Source organism: Protopterus annectens, chromosome 2.part2 (assembly GCF_019279795.1).
Source record: "Protopterus annectens isolate FY-2018-M chromosome 2.part2, PAN1.0, whole genome shotgun sequence".
Taxonomy (NCBI): Eukaryota; Metazoa; Chordata; order Ceratodontiformes; family Protopteridae; genus Protopterus; species Protopterus annectens.
In genome coordinates, this window is record NC_056730.1 from 557,581,670 (window position 1) to 557,605,296 (window position 23,627).

Consider the following 23,627-nt stretch of genomic DNA (forward strand, 5'->3'; position numbering starts at 1 on the left):
TCCTGGGTGTCTCCCCTGATGAACTCCTTGATTTGGTTTCTCGAGGGGGAACACCCTGATTCTGTGGAACCGTGCCTGCAGGCCCAATAAATTTTGTCAGCCCCCAGAAGGAGTTTCTCACAAAGGGTGTGCCTGTAGATGCTTTGGTGGTGGCTTCTGCCACACAGCAGGACGTGGCAGAGGCTTCGCCTGTTCATCCTCCTAATAAGGATTCTAGGAGTATGGATAGGCACGGAAGCGCCCTGTCTTCAGCGGCCTTTGCCTTACGGTCGCTGAACTACTTATGTCATTTTAGGCTGCAAAGGGATCTTCTCAAAGAGCTAAATGACTCTCTTGTTGGTAACCTACCTGAGGCGCTGGCCCCGACTGTTGGCACAGATGACTACCCTCTTTTCTATTGTTAACTCGTCCATGAGGCTCATTTCATATGGCCGAAGGCGTAGAGCAGCGGAACAGGCGTTGCCCTCAGGAGACAAGCCTGGTTACGCTTGTGTTCGCTCATGGAGGCCTTCAAGTCTTCCTTCGACGCCCCTTTGATGGGTCATCTTTGTTTGGACCCAAGGTGAAGGACACACTAACTCGGTGCGAGCAGGAGGGCAAGACTTTGACTGCCGTTAGCCCGATTTTCCACTCCTTCTAGGCCTTACCCCAAGGCTGGGAGGAGGGAAAATGTGGTTTAGAAAATCTCAGAAGTCTTTCCTACTCCACCCAGTGATTCCCCTCCAGAGGCGGGGATTTGAAGACGTCCCAGAGGTGGCAGAGGCCCCCGTAACTCTGGAGACCACAATTCCTTTCGTGGTTCTTCATACAACCAGCGTTCCTGAGTTGTTGCCCAACTGTGCAACTCCGAGCCAGTCGGGTCGCTTTGCGCACCCACAAGCTTGGGAATCCATAACAAGCGATCAGTGGGTGCTTATTACCGGAGGTTATATCATCCCCTTCAACAAACCCCTTTCTTTAAGGAAATCCCGGACGTACCACCCAGTCAGCGGGATCAGGCAGCATTAGAGGTTTCAAAGCTGCTAGAAAAGAGCCATCCAGCCTGTCCCCATCGACCAGATCGGATCAGGAACTTACTCAAAATTATTTTTGGTACCAAAAGACAGGGGACTTCAGGCCCATTTTGGACCTCAGTTCATTGAATCGCTTCAAAGAAGTCCAAATTCGAATGGTCACTCTTCAATCTATTCTTCCTTTGCTGGAAAAGATGCATGGATGTGCTCCATAGATCTCCAGGACGCTTACTATCACATTCCCATAGCTCAAGAGTCCAGGAGACATTTACGCTCCGGAGTCCGTCATTTCAATTCGAGCACTGCCCTTTGGTCTCACCACAGCCCCAGGGTGTTCACCAAGTGTCTGGCAGTGGTAACTACTCACCTGAGAAGTCTGGGATTCCAGGTGTTTCCTTATCTAGAAGACTGGCTCCTTACTGCCACCTCCGAGCAGCTACTACTCCAAGCCAGAGCCACGTTCACCTTGGGCCGTTTCTTGGGGATCACGTTCAATTTGCAAAATCTGTACTACAGCCATCTCAGCGTATTACTTTCATAGGCGCAGACTTAGACACAAAAGAATGCGCCTTTTACCGCAGCAAGAATTCAGGTCTTACAAGATCAAGTCAAATCCTGTCTCCCCTACAAAGAGCCTCGCCCATCGGATCCTACAACTGTTGGGCTCGATGGCCGACCATACTTTTAGTTCCCTTGGCCAGACTTCACATGCGAATTTTACAATGGCTACTGTCGGTTCAATGGTCTTATCAGGAACTTCCTTGAACCACTTAATCATAATCACGGAAAGTTGCCGAGATCTGCATTGGTGGCTTCTCCAATCAAATCTCGACCAGGGCGACCTTTATACCTCAACGTCCCGCCACTGTGACGGACGCCTCCCAGGTAGGGTGGGGGTCATTACCTGGACAGGTCGGTCCAAGGCACATGGCAGATCCAGGAAATGCATTTGCATATCAATGTCCTGGAGATGAGAGCGGTACTATTGGTACTCCAAGCTCTCCATCACGCTCTCCCACAGGGCCCGATTACTATCCTATCCGACAACATGTCGGTGGTGTGGTACATAAACAAGCAAGGTGGAACCAGGTCTTACCCACTATGCAGAGAAGCCATGAGACTTTGGCACTGGTAGCTACCAACCGCTTAATGGCAACGACATACGGGAAGTCCAATGTGATTGGACAGATTAAGCAGGACCATTCTTTTACCCACGAGTGGTCCCTCAACCAGGGTATAGCTGCAAATCTTGACAGATGGGGTCTTCCTTGCTGCGACCTGTTTGCCAGCCCTCACAATGCGAAATGCAGAGAGTTCTTCACACTGTTTCCTTCTCAGGGACAGATTCCCAGGACGCTCTGACTCACATTTGGCCCCGGTCTTCTCGCTTTCCTCCGTTCCCTCCTACCGAGGGTGATACAGAAGGCCATTTACATGGAGAGCGAGATGATTTTGATTGCCCGGACTGGCCTCGTCAAGTTTGGTTTCCTTTCCTACAGAGGCATGCGATAGAAGGTCCATGGTTTCTGGATCCGGTGCCAGACCTGTTGACTCATCAGTCAGGACGGCTTCATCCATCTCTCAGGTCCCTGAAGTTGGCAGCATGGTTACTCCACTTCCATCCTTAGTCCGAGACAATGCTCTTTCGCCGGACGTGGTCCACATACTGGCTTCTTCTCATAAACCTTCCACCATCAAACTTTATTCCAGTAAATGGAAAAGGTTTGCCTTCTGGGCTCAAGAACGGGGTACAGATCCTCTCACTGCACCAGTATCGGAGGTTCTGAATTTTCTGGCCTCCCTTTTTCAGTCTGGCTCTTCAGTTTCTACCATTAAGGTTCAGTTAGCGATCTCTAATTTCCATGCTTCTTTTGAACCTTCATTGATGTCTCACAAACTTTGTAAGGCTTTCCTTAAAGGGGCTTGGCTCCTTAGGCCTCCTTTATCTCATCCTGTTCCCCCTTGGGATTTGAATATGGTTCTTGCTGCCCTAACTGCCCGTCCTTTCGAACCAGCTGCTACTTGTGATTTAAAATTTCTGTCTTGGAAAACGCCTTTTAGTAGCCATAACATCTGCTAGGCGAGTTTCAGAACTTCAAGCTCTTTGTTCTGATCCTCCCTATTTGATTTTTCACAAGCATAGAGTGTCATTGAAATTAAACTCTGCATTTATACCAAAAGTGGCCTCCTCTTTCTGTATTCAACAAACTATAGAACTCCCTGTCTTTTTCCCAGAATTCTCTAATAACGCAGAATATACTTTGCATCAATTGACGTACATAGACAACTGCGTTTTTATTTGAATAGAACCGCTCAAACGCGGAAATCAAATCAATTGTTTGTTTCATTTGCAGCAAACAAATTGGGTCAACCAGTAACAAAAACCTCCATATCTAAATGGATTAAAGATTGTATCATTTTTATTTATTCACAGGCTAACAAAGACCTTCCCTTTCCAGTCAAGGCTCATTCTACCAGGGCAATGGCTACTTCCGTAGCTTTTCACTCCAAGTTATCAATAGATGATGTTTGTGCTGCGGCAACCTGGACTTCTCCGCACACTTTCATTTCTCATTACAAATTGGATGTGGTTTCTCGAGGCAGAGCTTCCTTTGGTTCCACAGTTCTCAGGAGTGTGTTCCAATGAGCCACCGGGATGTAGGTGCTAGGACGCTGTCCCATCTGTTGTGAATGTAGATAGGATCCCATTACATCTTTTAGTTATGTACTTACCATAACTTCGGATGTATGGGATCCATCTCGCCACATTCATAAGTACCCACCCTCCTTCCCCCTTCCATTCGGATTTAGAGGAGCTGTAGTCTCTTTTTTCTTGGAGATCTTTCTTGAAGAACTTTAGTTGGTTATAGTGACTACTAATTTTTCTGTGTTTGCATGGATGTATGAAAGCGAACAAACAAGATCTGGGGAAGCAGGTGTAGTGCATCTTGGGATAGGGAGTAGCCCAGCCAATGAGAGACTTCGTGCTAGTGTATTAGTTGCCGAGTCGGAGCCGATGGATCGGCTCCGAACCCATCTGTTGTGAATGTAGGCGAGATGGATCCCATACATCCGAAGTTATGGTAAGTACATAACTAAAAGTTTCATATGTTAATGTATCAGCAACATGTTATTGGATTACTTAAACAGAAAATGATGTTGATTACAGGATTTAATGCATTCTGTTAAACAAAATGGAAAACATACTTTGCGATGTGGTTTTGATTCATTAGAGGCCTCTTGCAGGGCTGCTGTTACTGGGTCTGTGGTCAGAAGGCATGCTTGGCTAAAGGAGCAATCTTTGCCTGATCATGTTAAAGCTAAATTGTTGGATGCTCCCTTAAATCTGGACCGCCTGTTTGGCAACAAGGCTGAGGAAGTTCTTAAAAAGATGGAAGATAAAGCTAAATCTATGCAAACTGTTAAATATTTCTTACAAGTTCAGCCTCCTAGATTTAGTAGGCACTGGCCCTCTAAGAATTGGTCCTTTCCAGCCCCTTCCAGTCTTTCTCAAGCCAAACCCAGACACAGCAAAAACCCCAGGTTTAAGTCCCAGGGGACACACAGGACTAAGCAGTGGGGGCCTCCACTTCCAAATCTGGGAGTAATAACACTCCCACCTATGGTAAACTGCATCAATGACTTCCTTTTAAAATTTCCAAGCACTTATCAACTGACTGCCCGTTTGAGGGGAAAGATTGCTCTTCATGCAAAGAACTGGGAACTCATTACCCAGGACAAATGGGTTTTAAATATAGTGTCCCAGGGATACAAATTTCACTTCCACATGTTGCCAACACCAAGCAGGTGGCCGGACCTACCCCCAAATCAGTGGGCAGAGGCCGAAAAACAAGTACTTTCTCTCTGAAGCATGGGGGCTATTCAACTGGTACCAGAAGAGGAAAAGGGACAAGGTTTCTACTCAAGACTTTTCCTGGTACCCAGAAAAGACAATTCATGGGGTCCAATCATGGACCTGTCTACTCTGAACACCTTTTTGGAGATTCCAAAATTCAAGATGCTGACTCTTCACCAATTACTTCCTACGCTAGGCAAAGATGACTGGTTGGCAACATTAGATTTAAAAGAAGCATACCTGCACATCCCAGTCAGGGAATCTTGCAAAAGATACCTACGCATCAAGGCAGGCTACATGCACTATCAATTCTCTGCATTGCCTTTTGACTTATCTACTGTGCCCAGGATATTCACAAAGTGCCTAGCTCCAGTTATTGCATTTTGCAGACAAAGTAATATTCAAATATACCCATACATGGACGATTGTCTAATTCAGGCAGAAAGCCAGGACGTACTTTAGAATAATCTGGCCTTTGTACAAAGGGTTCTAACTTGTCTGGGGTACACCATAAATGAAAAGAAATCACACCTGGTACCCTGTCAACAAATTATATTCCTGGGAGCAAGCTTGAATACAACTTCCCAGATGGCTTACCTCACGCCAGAGAAACAAATTTATTTGACAACCTACTTCAAACAAGTGTCCACAAAAACCCTGCTATATCTGCAAGACAAATACTGCAAGCTGTGGGGTTCATGGCCTCCTGCATTCTTCTAATTCCATATGCAAGACTGCATATGAGGAAACTACAGTGGTATCTAAAAAGCCTATGGTGTCAACATTCTCGGATCTAGAAGCGATGATTCCTATCATACCTTGCCTACGCCTAGAATTCCTTTGGGTGGCAGAGGCCTACCACCAAAACAAGGGACTACCTTTCACACCACCCCCTGCTGTCCAAACACTAACAGACGCATCAGGCTATGCATGGGGGACTCACCTGGCATGGAGGTGCATTCAGGGCAAATGGAAACCAAGTCAAATGCACCTGCATATCAATCAAAAAGAAATGTTAGCTGTACAGAATGCGCTGACAGCCTTCAAGGACCACATTCTTCCAGGACAACTTATGGTAAAGACAGAAAACACCACTGTTACGTGGTACATAAGCAGGGGGGTACACATTCTTACCCCCTCTGCAGACTAGTCATGGCATTGTGGAGCGCAGCCTTGAGCTACCAAGTGCACCTACAAGCTCAATTCCTGCCAGGAAAATTAAAAACACTGGCAGACGGACTAAGCAGAAACCTCATGGACCCACACAAGTGGAAACTGGAACCAAGGATTTTCAACATGTTGACAAGCAAATGGGGGAGCCCAGATATAGATCTGTTTGCCTCTCGCCAGAACTACCAATTGGACAAATTTTGCACAAGAACTCCCCACAAACAAACCTGGAAAGTGGGTGCTCTGTCCTTCAGCTGGAAAAAAACATGAGTCTATGCCCCCCCCCCCCCCCTCTGCCTCTGCTCTTCAAAGTACTAATGAAAATCAAACAGGACAAACCAAGGATGATTTTGATTGCTCCAGATTGGCCACACCAACACTGGTACCCCCTCCTGCACAGTGTGTCAAGGTTATCCCCATGGCACCTGCCTCAGACTCCTTCCCTGTTTCAGCAGGAGAACCAGATTCTGCACCCAACGCTTCTAACTGAACCTTGCAGCCTGGCTAATTACATAATCTCTCCTTTACCATCCCTCAGTAAACCTGTGATGGATATCATTTTAGAGGCAAGGAGGTCTAGTACTAGAAAATCTTATGCTGAAAAATGGAAAAGATTCTGTGCCTAGAACCAATCTCAAGGGATGAGCACAGCAGCGCCCAGTTTAACTCAGATTTTACAATACTTAACTGAGGTGCTTCACAAGGGCCTGTATTTTTCCTCCATTAAAATGCACGCCTCAGCCATTTCAGCTCTTTATAACAAAGAACCTCCCCTCTTCTCTCATCCACTGCTCAAGCAGTTCCTCAGAGGTGCCAAAAATTTGAGACCACCCGGGAAAGCTCCAACCCCAGCCTGGGGCCTTAACTTTTGTTTTGGAGAAACTCACTCTACCGCCTTTTGAGCCAGCTGTTACTGCAGACTTAAATTTATTTCTTGGAAAACAGCTTTCCTTTTAGCAATCACTTCAGCTAGAAGGGGTATCTGAATTACAGGCCCTTATGGCAGTTGAGCCTTTCATCATCTTTCATGCGGACACGGTGTCCCTCAGAACCAATCCATCCTTCATGCCCAAGTTGGTATCCAGTGTGGCTCTTAATTATTCCATTCATTTGCCAACCTTCTTTCCCAATCCACAGAACAAAGGGGAGCAGATACTGCATTCCTTAGATGTGCACAGACAACTTACATTCTACTTGGACAGGACTAAGCCTCAGAGGAAACCTGAACTGCTGGTGGCATTTGCTGCAGGGGCAGAGGGGAAGGCTAGTTCAAAGCAAACCATTTCTAAATGGATAAGCCATTGCATTCATTTCTGCTATAAGCACCATGGAAAACCTATCCCCCAGGGAATCAGACCTCATTCCGCCAGGGCTGCATCTACCTCTACAGCCTTTCTCAGAGACGTCCCTACCAGGGACATTCTAGAAGCTGCTACCTGGAGTTCTGTACATATTTTCACCCAGCATTATAATTTGCCATTTTTCTCTAAATCCAGAGCTGGCTTTTCCACTGCAGTCTTGCAGGACCTGATAGCTGGTCCTAATGCTATCTAAATTCCTCCTCCCAACCATAGCTTTGGGAATCTACCCAAATGTAATGACTGTAACAGTGAAACACGAAGAACATAGTACAATTGTGTGCACTTACCATTCACTGTTGCAGTCCTGGTTACCCTCCCTCCAGCCCCCTAACTTCTTTTGGCTATACCTCTACTTTCCTTTACTATACTTGTCTTTTTGGTGTATTTGCTTTTTTGTTGGAGGTCTATCATTTTACTTTTATGTTTAATTGCTCCCCATTAGGGGGGCACCTGACATCTGGGGCAAGAAAAACTGATTTAATGGCGTCGGCTGCATGTTTTATACCCCTGACGACCTGACATCATGGAAGAAGGGACAGCAGCCAACGTGGGACCAAAGACTTGTTAATCAGGCCGACTGAGGGCTACCTGCAAGCAGATAACCCAAATGTAATGACTGCAACAGTGAATACACTCGAACATCTACATTTATGGTGTACACAACTGCACTTTCTAGTGACAGCCTTTCTGACTACAGTGCCATGTTATTCCCCTTAAGCACCAAGGTCTAATGAAAAGCAGTACCATCTTTTAAGGATTGCTTAGATTACAACTGTGGAGCCTTGAACAGTCACCTTACTTCAGTCAGGTATGATAGTTTAGTAGGACTCCCTCACCGTCTATTAGTGAATCGTTCAGTGCCCTCTGCAACACTTAAAATAACTGCATGGATGTATTCATTTCTGTGAGGGAAGCATAGGTAAAGTGAATGATTATGCAGTATACCTAAATTTTGAAGATACAGAAGTCACCAAATTGCTAAATCAAATGAATGCAAAGCCTTCAACTTCACCCACCACAGTGCAGCAAGGCTAATGTTGGCTGTATCCAGGAAGAATATGTTAAAACAATTAAAAGAAGGAAAGCTTCATTTGAGATGGATCTTGTCATCAGGCCAGGTGACAGTATTACAGTAGTATCCAAGAGACGAAGGTTAAAGAACATGAATGTTGTGTGATAGAATGGAATGGTACCAGAGACAGGCATACAGATTTGGAGCAAATTTAAAGTCACAGAAGGGACCCTGTCAGGTCCTCCTCCTCCTCCCTGTAACTCGGTCAGAAATGAAATTGCATCCAAAATGGTCACCTCTCCTTTCAATAAGGTTAAAATTACCAGTTCAGTGGGACCAGAAGAAATACTAGGAAGCCTAATTTGTGTAGTCATTGTAGTCTAGTATGCACCTCCTGCAGTATACACATTAATTTAAACACTTGCTGTGACTCTCACATGTGTAAGCAGGCTGTTGTAGTTCCAGTCCACAAGGAATGTCATTCCACAGTCCCTAAAAAGACCAATAACCTCACAAGCATGTTATGCAAGCTCATGAACAGGATCATCATGAACTTTTTCTGGCATACATGGGAATCCCTCTGTATGCACTATCCCAGTATAGTTATGTCGGGGAGGTCTTGTGTGTGATCACCATCCTGTGTTTGCATGGGTTTTCCCCAGGTGCTCCAGTTTACTCCCACATTTAGAAGACAATGTTGTAGATGGATTGGAGAGAGTGTATTAACCATATGTGTTAAGTGCATGTGTATGTGTTGTAAGAAAGAATGAATGCATGAGGTTTAGCACATATCAGTCTGATCATTGGCTCTAGGTAATTGATCACTGTTGATCTGACTCCCCGACCCTATGTACAAATGGGGGAGGGGAATTGATGCTGAACAGCAGTGTCCATACAATGCATGCTCAGCTGGCTAAAGCATTCAACACTACTCCCCATGACAGATTTAGATCCCTGAGTTTTTGTATGAAAGTTAGGTCACGCTCTAGTAACTTTGTTCTGTAATTCGCTATGTGGTTGCAAACAGCAACTAAGACTAAGAGGACTTCTATTCTGACCATACCATGTTACCAGTATTTCCCTCTAGGCATTATCCTGTGGTCACTTAACATCTTTTGTAAGAGCCCCCAGGAAGAACTTGGAAAATTTGTCTTACTGAGGACTGTTCATAATCTTAAAACTGGCCAGTATAGTCTTTCTTTATCTCTGTCGAGACTAAACCGGTACCTCAGGATACCAAAGTTCAAAATGCTAACCTAGCAATCTTGACAGCCTCTTGTTTCCCCAGGATTTGATGGTTACCCTAGATCTAAAATATGTCTGTCTTATTCCCATCCACAAGGACTATGAGATGCTTCTTCAGGTACTGGTAGGGAGCTGCCACTATCAGTTTATCTTCTTTTGCCCTTATAGCTTGGTTACTGCTATCAGAATATGTCCAGAAGTGCCTGTCTCCATTCTTTTCCTACTGTTAAAACAAGGAGGTACACATTTACCCTTGTCTGTATAATAGCCTGAGTCAGGCATCTACTCTGAGTGCTCCTGACCCAGACGGCAGTCCTGCTGTAAACTTGTCCACATCTGATGAAGTAAACCAAACAAAAACGTATAGGCTGAGATTTCAGAAACGTTAATGTGTATTGGGATTTTTATGTGCTGTGGTTTCGTGTAATAAATCATGTTTTTTTTTTAAAGTGCTTGTGTCCTGCTTCCTTGGGCACCTTGGATTTTTGTTTTGAGTGACTGCTGGTGCTTTTAGCGTAATATTTGAGGATTATTAGTCCATTACATTACCTACCACTACAGCCATGTTTGTAAACACCATCAGGCCAGGAAGCATTCCAGCAGGGCAGCTTTTGCTATGACTTTGTGTATTTCTTTAAAAAAAAAAGTTATCAGAGCATGTGCGAGGATCACTGTTTGTAGCTTCCACAAACTGTCCATACAGTCTAAAAGCAGGCATGTTTTGCCAGTGAAGGTCCTCTCTGCTGCAACATCCTCCAAAGTTCAAGGTCAGGCTACCCCCTTGGGTAGCAAATTGCTTTTGTTCTCTTCCCTTGTGTATGGAGTTACTGCAGAAAGCAGTTCTTACAGTGAACATAGTACAGTTGTCTGAGCCTGCTCACCATAACAGTCAGTGTGGTGGCAACAGTACCACTGGGTTCCCATCCTCCTTGCCCTTTTGGTTTTTATAGGTCATCATCATCACCCTTGAGTTCTCTCTCCCTAAATTGTCCATCTTCCATGGGCATCTGGGTTGATTTAGCAGACCTCCCTGTGAATGTACTGAATTTCTTTGTCCTGGATATCTTCCGAGGGCTGTAAGTGATCTGTTAATAACTGGAATAGAACATGACATAAGCTGTTCTCTCTTTTATAGCCAAACACCAGACTGGCATCCAAGAGAGGACACCAGATCCACTCTGGGAATGTCTGGAACCATCCGACAACTAAGTGACTGTAGGACAGATGCTACTTGTATCTCCTTGTGTCTAATTATCATATTAATGAAATATACATGTAGTGATCTTGTCTTTTTTGCACATCTGATGTTAAGGTGATTATACTAATACAATTGTACTTCACTGCAATTCATTTTAGGAGTCGAATATTTCCATTTCAAAGCCATGCTATTTGAATTCTGCTTAGTTACCAGTGTATTCAAGTAGAAGGCAGAGGTGGATGTTCTTCATCTCACATTGCTGCAGTCCTTACACTTGGGTAGTCCGCTGTCCTCGGTCGAATATCAAAGGCTGACGTGGGCCAAGGCGCATTTGACTGACAGCAGGACGCCAGGGTACAAATGCGCATGCCCAACGTCATATCCTCAGTCTTTTTTGCCGCATGGTCCGATGCAGAAGCTTTGCAAGTGCGTTGGCGTTCTGAGATTTTTCGATTTGAGTTTCAGACCGAGTTCAAAGTTGGCTAAGTACTAGAATATTTTAGTTTTTCTTGCCTCAGTGATTTACCGGATGTCAGAAAAAGTCAATAATTGCATTTCTTGTGGGAAACAGATACATAGAGATTATCATACTTTGTGTATTCCTTATTTAGGGCCTGAGCACGACGTTGTTGGGTGTCGCTCTTGTGCTAGATTCAATAACGCACTATAAAGAGAAGGTTGGATTGTGCCAGGTTAGTCTTTGGGAAGCGGTGCAATTATAAAATGCCGTTGGATGCTGCTTCTTCAAGGACAAAGCAGTTAAGCCTAGGTTAGAAGAACCGTCTGTACCGGACCCGGGTTCTTTAGAGGTATCGGTGGAGCCGGTGGCTCCACCGGAGGTTTCTTTGGGTTCCCAGGAGAGACTTTATTATTGCAAGATGTGGCCTCTCAGGAGGCAGGTCAGGCTGAAGGGGCTTCTCAGGTTACTACCTCCCTTCCTAGGGTGGCTAGGCCCTCTCCTTCTGTTTCCAAGGCTTCTCCCAGAGGCAGGCCAGGTTCAGCTTCAGTTGGTGTCACCCCTAGTTCTTCTGGAACTGTGCCCAAGAAGCATATGCTGAAAATGGCAGAATATTTGATTTCTTTGATTAGGGGTTCTTTGCCCCCTCCTGATAAGAGACCTAGGGTGGAGCCTGAGCCAGGGAGTTTTTAGCAGGCTTCAGATGTTTCAATGTCTTCGGCTGAAGACTTGCAGGAGTATTCTCCTTATTCTGACTCTGATGTCGATGATTCTACTCCTTCTGCTTCTCCTCCTGAGGATTTTTCTTTTTCAGAAACTCTTCATTCTATGAGGGAGCATTTTAAGTGGGAAGGTCAGGACTTCTCTGATTCCAGGAAAAGGCTTAGAGAATTTTTGTTTTTACCCCAGCATAGGCCTTTGGCTATACCTCCTGTTTTAGATGTGGTGGAAGATGTTTTTGCAGAGGCTTCTCTTAATCCTGATTCTTTGCCTCCTGCTCCTGTAAAACCGGATAGATATTACAGGGTGCCTGAAGCTCATAAGTATCTTTTTAAGAGTCCTAGGGCAGACCCAGAAACTGTTAGTCAGGGGCCTAAAGGTGTTAAGGCTTCTGTTGTCAAGAATCCGGTTCCTTCAGACAAAGAGGCCAAGGCTTTGGATAGATGGGGAAAGAAAGTTTATACTTCTTCCACTCTAGCTATGAGGGCTTTGAATTGCCAGTTTCACATGTTAAAATACCAAAACTATCTCCTTTCACAATTGAAGTCTAAGGTTGATGCTCTGGCGGAAGGTATTGATTGTAAAGAGTTACAAGATTTAGTACATGTTTCTGAACAGGTGGGTAAGCATTCTTTGCAATGTGGTTTTGATGCTGTACAGGCCTCGTCTAGGGTGGCGGCCACTGGGTCAGTTCTTCAGGCACGCCTGGCTGAGGGATCAGAATTTATCTGACCATGTTAAATCACGGATTTTAGATGCTCCTTTACAATCTGATGTGTTGTTTGGTTCTCCTGTTGAGACAGTCTTAAAGAAAATGGAAGACAAGGCTAAGTCTATGCAGACTGTTAAAGATTTTTGCAGGTTCAGCCTCCAAAGTTTAGTAGAAATTGGCCTACTAAGGGGTGGATGTATCCTTCTTATGATTCCCAGTCTAGGGGTAGATCTAGACGTGGTAGGGGCAGAGCTCAGGGCTCTTTCAGGCCTAGAACAGGGAGTTCTCCTGCACAGTCTTCAGGTGAGGGCAGGGGTCAGTCCTTTCGAACAGACCCAATGACCTACCTTTTCAGCTGCCAGAGCCTTCTCGTCTGGCAGCACCTTTGGGAGGAAGGTTGGCACTTTTCAAAGAAAATTGGAGTTTAATTACCCAAGACAGATGGGTATTGGATATCATACACCACGGTTACAGGTTTTATTTCCATACCTTGCCTCCTTTCAAAGGCATGCCAGACGTTCCTCCTCCGCAAAGAATAGAGGCTCACAAGCAAATTTCTCTGTTACTCCAAATAGGGGCCATTCAGCCGGTCCCTATGCCAGAAGTGGGCCTAGGATTTTATTCTCGCCTGTTCCTAGTACCAAAGAAAGGGAACACGTGGAGACCAATTTTGGACTTATCTATCCTCAACACTTATCTGGACATTCCCAAGTTCAAAATGTTGACGTTACAGCAGCTTTTACCTCTGCTGGGCAAAGATCATTGGATGGTAACTTTAGATCTCAAGGAGGCTTATCTTCATGTTCCTATCAGACTCAGTTGCAGGAAGTATCTGCGCTGGGACTTCACATTATCAGTTCTCTGCATTGCCCTTTGGCTTATCTACTGCCCAGAGTGTTCACGAGGTTCTGGCTCCAGTGATAGCTTTCCTCAGGTTAAAAGGAATACAGATTTATCCCTATTTGGACGATTGCCTGATTCTGGCTCAAGAAAGGGACAAGCTTCTTCATCATCTGGATTATGTGATAGCAGTGCTAAGATGCCTGGGGTATTCTGTGAACGAAATGAAGTCCAGTCTAGTACCCTCTCAAGACATGTGCTTTCTGGGTGTGAGACTGAATACAGCATCCCAGATGGCCTTTTTGACCCCGGACAAACAAAAGAATCTTTCCCTTTACTTTCATCAGTTGTCTCATCAGTCCGGGCTGACTGCAAGGACAGTCCTTCAAGCCTTAGGGTTCATGGCATCTTGTATTCTGGTGCTTCCCAATGCCAAACTGCATATGAGGAAGCTACAATGGTATCTCAAAAATGTATGGACACAGCACTGCCAGGATTTGGACACTGTCATTCAAATAATACCTTGCATTCAAAAAGAATTTTTGTGGTGGGCTCAGGAATGTCACCTAAACAAGGGACTCTCTGTGACCCGCCAGAGGAGTCAGATTTTAACGACAGATGCCTCAGACAAAGCTTGGGGAGCTCATCTGAATGGAAAGTGGATACAAGACAAGTGGCCTGCCAGACTACAACATCTACATATCAACTTGAAAGAGATGTTAGCAGTCCAGTTTGCATTAATAGCCTTCAAGGATTTACTTCTTCCAGGGCAGGTGTTGATTCTAACAGACAACACAACTGTCATGTGGTACATCAACAAGCAAGGGGCAACACATTCTTATCCTGTATGCAGCCAAGCAATGATTTTGTGGGAGACTGCTCTCAGTTTACAGCTAAATCTTCAGGCAAGGTTTCTGCCGAGCACAGAACTCCTTAGCAGATGTGTTGAGCAGACAAATTATGGATCCCCACGAGTGGAAATTGGATCCTTATGTATTTCGGAAATTGACAGTGTCATGGGGAACTCCAGACATAGATCTGTTCGCTTCCCACTAAACCACCAGCTGCCAAAGTTTTGCACAAAAGGTTTCATCCCACAGCTTGGAAAGTGGATGCTCTTTCTTTCAATTGGAGCAGTCTTCATGTGTATGCCTTTCCGCCTCTGCCTCTCCTCCCAAAGGTACTACTAAAGGCCAGACAAGACAAGCCAAGGATGATTTTGATAGCTCCAGATTGGCCTCGACAGCATTGGTACCCATTACTGAGGAGCCTGGTACGGAAGCCTCCATGGCCTTTGCCTTGATTCCACACCTGTTGTCTCAGGAGGACAGTCATTTGCTCAATGTCAAGCTTCACTCTCTGCACCTAACAGCCTGGCATATTCTGTTTTGAACCATAGTGGGCCTCCACTTCCACAACAAGTTTTAAATGTTATTTTGGAAGCCAGAAGGCCTAGTACAAGGAAAGTGTACGAGACAAATGGAAGAGATTTTTGTTTTGGAGTGCAGCAAAGGATTTTGATGTTTCTGGGCCTAATTTAAGTGTGGCTCTTCAATATCTTACTGAGTTACTGGACAAAGGTTTGTCCTTCTCTTCTATTAAGGTTCATGCTGCAGCAATTTTGGCTCACTATGATTGTGACCCACCATTGTTTTCTCATCCTTTGTTCAAGCAATTTCTTAGAGGGGCAAAGAATATAAGACCCCACGAAAAGCTCCTACTCCTGCTTGGGATCTCAATTTTGTGTTGGAGAAACTCACTCTACAACCTTTTGAGCCTGCAGCTACTGCTGAATTGAAGTTTTATCATGGAAGACTGCTTTTTGTTGGCTATTACCTCTGCAAGAAGGGTTTCTGAGTTGCAGGCCCTTATGGCAGTTGAGCCTTTCTTAATTTTCCATAAGGATAGGTATCTTTACTAATCCTTCCTTTATGCCTAAAGTGGTTTCTAGTGTGGCTTTAAACCAAACTATTCATTTGCCTACTTTTATGCAAATCCCCAAAATAAAGGGGAAAAGATTTTGCACACTTTAGATGTACACAGGCAGTTGCGTTATTATTTGGACAGAACTAAAGGGTTCAGGCAGTCTCAGCAGTTATTTGTTTCTTTTGCTTTGAGTTCTCAGGGCAAGCCTGTGTCAAAACAAACTATTTCTAAGTGGATTGGGTTTTGCATTGCTTTCTGTTATTCCCATCATGGCAAGGAAGTTCCAGCTGGGATTAGGCCTCATTCCACTAGGGCTACTGCCACTTCAACAGCTTTTTTGAGAGGGGTGGCGACTAAGGATATTTTGGAGGCAGCTACTTGGAGTTCAGTGCATACTTTTTCCAGACATTATCACCTACCACTTTACTCTAAATCCGGGGCTGGTTTTGCCACTGCTGTTTTGCAGGGCATTTTAGCAGCTCCTGCTTCCTTATAATTTGGCCATCCTCCCTTTCCTCTGCTTTGGGATTCTAGACTGCAGCAATGTGAGATGAAGAACATAGTACAGTTTTGTACCTGTTCAAGATCCACATTGCTGCAGTCCACCTCCTTCCCTCTATTGTTAGAGGCGATTGTGTGGGTTGGGTGTTTATTGTCTATTGTATATATTGTACATATTTTTAGTGCTAGGATGGTTGGTTGTTGGTTTGCTGTCTTTTGGTTTTTGACCTTTATTTTTAGGGTCTTCTGACATCTGGGGCAAGAAAAGACTGAGGATATGACGTCGGTCATGCGCATTTGTACCCTGACGTCCTGATGTCAGTCAAATGCGCCTTGACCGACGTCAGCCTTATACTTTGATATTCCGAGGACAGCGGACTACCCAAGTGTAAGGACTGCAGCAATGTGGATCTTCGAACATCTACATTTATGGTAGGTACAAAACTGTACTTTACCCATATCCATGTTTGCTTGTGTCAGATAATTCTCTGTTTGGGTGCCTTGCTCATTGTTTCTCCCAATTGTCAGTTTGATAAGGGTGTGGGAATAAATGCCACAGTACTGTATCCAATGAAAAATCCTAGTGAATGACTTCCAAGATAGCTGCACATTTACTCATAGTGTGAAAACAGAAAGCTAGCAGAGAAAGCCAGTGCATTTATGTTTCTGGGTAAATTTGTGTAACTGGCCATTAAGTGCACTGCCTGGATGCCAGGAAGAAAGCAATGCAGAGCACCTGAAAAAAAATCTGCTACAAAAGGTGAGAAAAAAACGCTGTCTGAGAAAAGTACTGCAGCTCTTCAGCAAACAGCACTTCAAGCTCCAGACGTGACTTCCAGTAACCTAGATGAAAATTTAAGACAACTGCACACAGACCTGATTAAAATAAATGAAACACTGATGGAGTATATCAACACAAACAACAAAAGGCTGGAAAAAATGGAAGAAACTTTAAATAGATATTCATATGAGGTGGTAAAAAATCAGATCAAAATGAAGAAAAAGCTGGCTGAATGCAAGACTTCTCAAAAAGCGATATTTAAAAAAATGGAATTAGAGAACAGGGCATGTAGGGAAAACCTGAGATTTTCTGCTGTACCAGTGAAGCTGGAAGGAACAAACTGTATTAATTTTATGAAAGCATAAATAACTGGACTGGTATTCCACAGCAGGAGTCCTTAATTGAAAGGGCACATTGTGTGTATGCTTTAAACCTGGCTATGAGAAAGCAACCTAGACATTTTAATAGTAAAAATGCAATCCTGCCAACAGAAGGAGTTGATTTTGACAAAACTGTGGCAGAAAGACCCAGTACTAAAGGTGGAAGATAGCAGAGTGTATGCAGAATAGGGGTACATTTAGTCCACTGTTCAGGGAATGTCAGTGAGGCATGAGATTCAAACTGCTGCACAAAGCTGTCTTCAAAATATTCTTCCCTAAAGGGACAAAATCAGTTTTGATGAAGTACATGTTATGAAGGAAATACAAAAGTTTGTCCAACAAAAAGTGGGCTGTGAAACAGAAGGAGATTCTGCTTCTTGTTCTTCTCGTAATAAAGACCACAGAGAGGGACTGCCACTGAAACCTTTTCCAATGTTTCAATGGAAAATGCTTGAGAGAAGGAAAAAAGCACAAGGGTAGAGTAGACGAATTAAGCGTACGCTGGAAATGAAGCAGAGACAGGATTTGGGAGGTGGGATGAAACAAGAATAAAACCAGTAACTTGGAAATTGACAAATGTGGGATTACAAAGCAATAATGATATTTGTGAAACATGACAGAAGAAAATCTGGAAATATTAGGCTCTTTTAGACTTTGTTAAACTTATAGAGGACTCTAAAGCATATGCCCCACTTGTCATTGACGTTCCAAAAAATACTTAGGAGAGGGGAAGAGGAGGGAGAGAGTCCACTTTAAATAAAACTTTTTTGTTAATGGTGCTATTTTTATGGTGCATGATTTTCTTTGCATGCTATAAAATAACATTTCCTTAGTTATTTTTAAGTGTAATCTGGATACTAATATAAATAGGTGCTTCTGTTTTTTTCTTTTCTTTTTTTTTCTCCCTTCTCCCTTCTCTCTTCTTATTCAATGTTAAGAAATGTAGACACTGGAGACTGAACAAAACTTTGGTTAAGAGAGTATGACAAAAGGGAAATTCTTGTGCTTTTTCTTATTCTTGCATATGTGAATGACTGGATTAAGGTCCTTAGCTTGATCAAGCAGCACGTTTTAAGAGAAAGTAAGTAAATTAAAAATAATATTTACTGTTGTAAGGCTTTTTTCTAGCAAATGAATGTATGTTTATTAGCATTTCTTTATCTGGTCCTCATATCTCCAGGAGACATCTGATAGAGAAATGGCTAGGAGATGAGGTTCTCTGAAAGCCTTTTAGTATTTACTCAGCTGAGAGAGCTATAAAGATAAGACAAAACCAGACAGCACTTAGTTGAAGCACAGGCTGCACCATGTTTTGTACCATGGATAACTTTTCTTTTAGGTTAACTCAAGTCTGTGAGTGTGGCTGTCAGTTTGTAATTTCTTCCTGTTAGAATGGTAAAACATCAATATTTGAAGATGTACATAGGCTGTGTATTATTAAGTTAATAGGTTTTAGGGTGTATTATTTTTGAGGGCTTTCAGTAAAACAGAATGTTTTGTAAGTTGTGACATGGGCTCACATGATGCCAAACAGTGTATGCATGTAATACAAAATCTGGAACTAGATATTTAACAAGCTGCTATAAATAAAAGATGAGAATAACTTTTTAATACAATGATGCTTTCTGTAATGTCTTTAAACGTCAGTGGTGTCACCGATAAATGCAAATAAGAAAGGGTAGTGAACTATATTAAAACATTTAGAATGCGAATAGCTGATGTTCATCGTGTTACCCTGCTGCAGTTATCACACTTGGGTTATCCTGCCGTCAGGCGGTCCCGCAGTTTGCCTGAGTTCCAAAGTCTTGGTCCGTCGTCAGTTGCTGTCACTTCTTCCCTGAAGTCAGTGCGCCAGGGGTATATAAGAGGCATCCAATGACATTTTCTTCAGTCTTTCTTGCCGCGCGGTGCCCGAAGCAGAAGCAGTTCGCAAGTGCCGGTCGGCTAATACCTGAGATTTCCAATTCGAATTTCAGTCCGAAGTCTTCAATAAAGCTAAGTACCCCATTGGGGAACCTTTTCTTGCCTCTGTCCGATGTCAGAAAAAGTTAACAATTGCATTTCTTGTGGGGAGCAAATACCTCATAAGGACTTCCATTCTTATTGTATTCCTTGCCTAGGCCCAGACCACGACGTCACAGGTTGTCTGTTTTGTGCTAGGTTTAATAAATGAACTATCAAACGCCGTTTTGACTTCGCTCGACATTACTTTGGTAGGAAATTTAATTATATCATGCAGTCGGAGCAGCCGATGACTGGCTTGCATAAAAAACGCAAGGATAAGGACAGGCAGCCTAGGAACAAGCCAGACTCCGAGGCCTCTGCTGGGCCTGTCGCCGGTTCTCCGGTTTTCAGTGAGACGCCTACGCAGCCCCTGATGACCGCAAAATTGGAACCCCAGACAGCTGCGGATTCTCAAGCGGAGTGTACTAGACCGATGCAGCCATCTTTATTAGGCCCTTCTGACACCGGAGCAGAAGGAGACCCCGGTGCAGTGGAAACACCTTTGGTTGCAGAAGGTGTCTTCAGACCGACTATACTCACCATTAAATCTTATGGTAAGCTTAAAACCCCTTTAAAACCAAAAAAGACTACATCAGTCTGCAGTTCAAGGCCCCATGCCTAAGAAACAGATGCTTAAGATGGCTGAAGATTTGATTACCCTAATCAGGGGTTCCCATCCCCCTCCAGATAAAAGACCAAGACAAGAGGAGGATTATGCTTCCTCTGACCAGGTTTCAATTTCCTCAGATTCTTCTGAGGCACAGGATTACACTTTTTCCCCTTATGAAGACCCTGACTCTATTCCCTCAGCATCTCCCCCTGAAGACTACTCCTTTGGGGAAACTTTACATACCATGAAGGAACATTTCCACTGGGAAGGCCAGGACTACTCTGATTCTAAGAAAAGGCTCAGAGAGTTCCTTTTACTACCCCAGCACAGACCACTTGTTATCCCTCCAATTTTAGATATTGTGGATTATGTTTACTTGGAGTCTAGTCTAAATCCAGACTCTCTACCTCCTGCTCCAGCCAAACCAGACAGATACTACAGAGTACCTGATTCACACAAATTCCTTTATTAAAGCCATGTGGCTGACCCAGAAACAATTCCCCAGGGTCCCAAGGGGGCTAAAGCTTCTATGGCTAAAAATCTTGTGCCCTCTGAAAGGGATTCCAGAGCCCTAGATAGATGGGGAAAGAAAATATACACCTCAGCAACTCTGGCTATCAGAGCATTAAATTGTCAGTTTCACATGCTGAAATATCAGCAATTCCTAATGTCTCAATTAAAACAAAAAATGAGCACACATACTGAACAGTCTGAATTCAAGGAAATGCAGGATCTGTTGCATGCAGCTGAACAGGTGGGCAAACATACTTTACAATGTGGATTTGATTCATTGGAAGCTTCCTGTAGAGCAGCTGTTACTGGGTCTGTCATACGTATACATGCTTGGTTAAAAGAACAAATCCTACCTGATCATGTTAAAGCAAAATTATTGGATGCACCTTTACAGCAGGATGTATTATTTGGTGTCAAAGCAGAAGAGGTTTTAAAGAAAATGGAGGATAAAGCAAAGTCTATGCAGACGGTCAAGGATTTTTTTACAGGTACAACCTCCTCGTTTCAGCAGAAATTGGCCAACAAAAAACTGGTCCTTTCCAGCTTCTGACAGATCACAGAGGGGCAAATACAGATGCCCAAGGGGCAGAGGTCAGTCACAAGGCCCTTACAAACCTCGCCAATGGGGTACTGCTACCCAGAAAGGAGGAGAAGACAGGCCCCAAGCTAGCAGAAGACAAACACAATGACTCAATCCTCAAACTACCAAGCAAATCTCTCCTGGCAGCTCCCTTGGGAGGAAAATTAGCATTTTTTGCAGACCACTGGCACATCATCACAAAAACAAATGGGTCCTAAACATGGTCTCACAGAGATACAGACTCCACTTTCATACCTTGCCAAGGATAAAAGGAATGCCAAACCTGCCACCAAATCAATGGGCAGAGGTACAAAAACAAATTACAGCTCTCATGGACATGAGAGCCATTCAACAGGTACCTACACAGGAGCAAGGACAAGGATTTTACTCAAGACTCTTTCTAGTCCCAAGAAAAGACAAAGCATTGAGACCCATTCTGGATCTTTCAATTCTGAACACCTATCTGCAAGTACCAAAATTCAAGATGCTAACACTACAGCAGCTTCTTCCCATGCTGGGCAAGAATGCTTGGCTAGTAACGTTGGACCTCAAGGAGGCATACCTGCATGTCCCTATCAGACAAAATTGCAGAAGATACAGGTTCAATGCATTACCAATTCTCTACACTGCCCTTTGTCTTATCTACTGCGCCCAGGGTCTTCACAAAATGTCTGGCACCAGTAATTGCATACTTCAGACAAAGAGGAATTCAAATATACCCATACCTGGACGACTGCCTCATTCAAGCAGAAAGCAAGGACATTCTTTTAAAGCATCTGGCATTTGCCAAACACCTTCTAAGTTGCCTAGGGTACACAGTAAACGAAAAGAAATCAAAACTAGTGCCCTCACAAAACATAATATTCCTGGGTGCCAGCTTGAATACAACAGCCCAGATGGCTTATCTCACGCCAGACAAGCAAGAACAGCTGACTCAATATTTCAAAATAATGGCAACAAAGACCCATCTCCCTGCAAGAAAAATTCTGCAGGCCTTGGGATTCATGGCATCTTGCATACTACTAGTACCATTTGCAAAACTGCATATGAGGAAATTACAATGGTACCTGAAAAGCGTATGGACTCAGCACAGCCACAGCTTGGAAACAATGATACCACTCATTCCCTGCCTTCAACAGGAGTGACTATGGTGGGCACAGGCATGTCACCTCAACAAGGGTCAGCCTTTCACCTTACCCACAGCCAGGCAAACTATGACAACAGATGCATTGGGCTATGCCTGGGGAGCACACATGGCAGGACAGTGCATTCAGGGCAAATGGACTACAGATCAAAGGCATCTGCATATCAATCAAAAAGAAATGCTAGCAGTACAGAATGCCCTAACAGCTTTCAAGGACCTCTTACACCCAGGACAACTAGTAATAAAGACGGACAATACCACAGTAATGTGGTACATAAACAAGCAAGGGGGCATACATTCCTACCCTCTATGCAGGCAAGCAATGACCTTGTGGAACACAGCACTGTCTTACCAGGTTAAATTACAAGCACAATTCCTGCCAGGAAAGAAAAACACATTGGCAGATGACCTAAGCAGAAATATCATGGATCCACACTAGTGGAAACTAGATCCACAAGTATTTGCAATGATAGCTCAAAAATGAGGACGCCCAGACATAGATCGGTTTGCCAGCCCCCAAAACTACCAACCTCAAAAATTTTGCACAAGGACATTCCATCCACAAGCTTGGAAAGTGGACGCCCTCCCATTCAGTTGGAAAACATTAACAGTGTATGCCTTTCCTCCACTGCCTCTTCTAGCAAAGGTACTGCTGAAAGTCAGAATACAGAGGCCACAAATGATACTCAATGCACCAGACTGGCCACGCCAGCATTGGTATCCAATTCTAAGGAACTTGGCCCACGGCCTACCATGGATTTTACCACAAATTCCTCACCTGCTCACCCAGTGAGACAATCCGATTCTACACAGCCAGCTCAAGACTTTAGGTAATTTGCCATGCAGCCAGTTTTAAACAACCAGCCAACACCTCTATCCAAAGCTGTTATGGATGTCATTCTGGAGGCCAGGAGGCCCAGCACCAGGAAAACCTATTCAGACAAATGGAAAAGATTTTGCGCCTGGAACCAGGCTAAAGGCCAAAATCCCCTTGATCCAAACATTCCTCAGATTCTACAATATTTAACTGAGATGTTGCACAAAGGACTTTCCTTTTCATCTATTAAGATCCACGCCTCAGCAATTTCAGCTCATTACAACACGGATCCTCCTTTATTCTCACATCCTCTCCTAAGACAGTACCTCAGAGGGGCTAAGAACATAAGACCGCCCAGGAGAGCACCAACACCTACTTGGGATCTCAACTTTGTTCTGGAAAAGCTTACACTGCCGCCCTTTGAACCAGCTTTTTCAGCTGATTTAAAATTTCTTTCATGGAAAACAGCCCTGCTACTAGCAATAACCTCAGCTAGAAGAGTCTCAGAGCTACAGGCACTAATGGCAGTGGAGCCTTTCCTCATTTTTCATCAAGACAGTCTCTCTCTACGAACTAACCCTTCCTTTATGCCAAAGGGTAGTATCCAGTGTGGCCCTAAACTAAACCATTCATTTGCCCACCTTCTTCCCAAATCCCCAGAACAAAGGAGAAAGACTCCTGCACTCTTTGGGCATTCACAGGCAATTACATTACTACTTGGATAAAACTAAGGCTTTCAGAAAATCTGACCAGCTCTTTGTAGCCTATGCTGCAGGAGCACAAGGAA

The 23,627-nt window shown here is 44.0% G+C and overlaps 1 protein-coding gene across 1 annotated transcript in view; it reads left to right on the forward strand.

Annotated features, from left to right (window-relative positions):
- Positions 1-23,627, forward strand: part of WBP1 (WW domain binding protein 1) — a 498,228-nt gene that overhangs the window by 455,565 nt on the left and 19,036 nt on the right. The window lies entirely within an intron of this gene.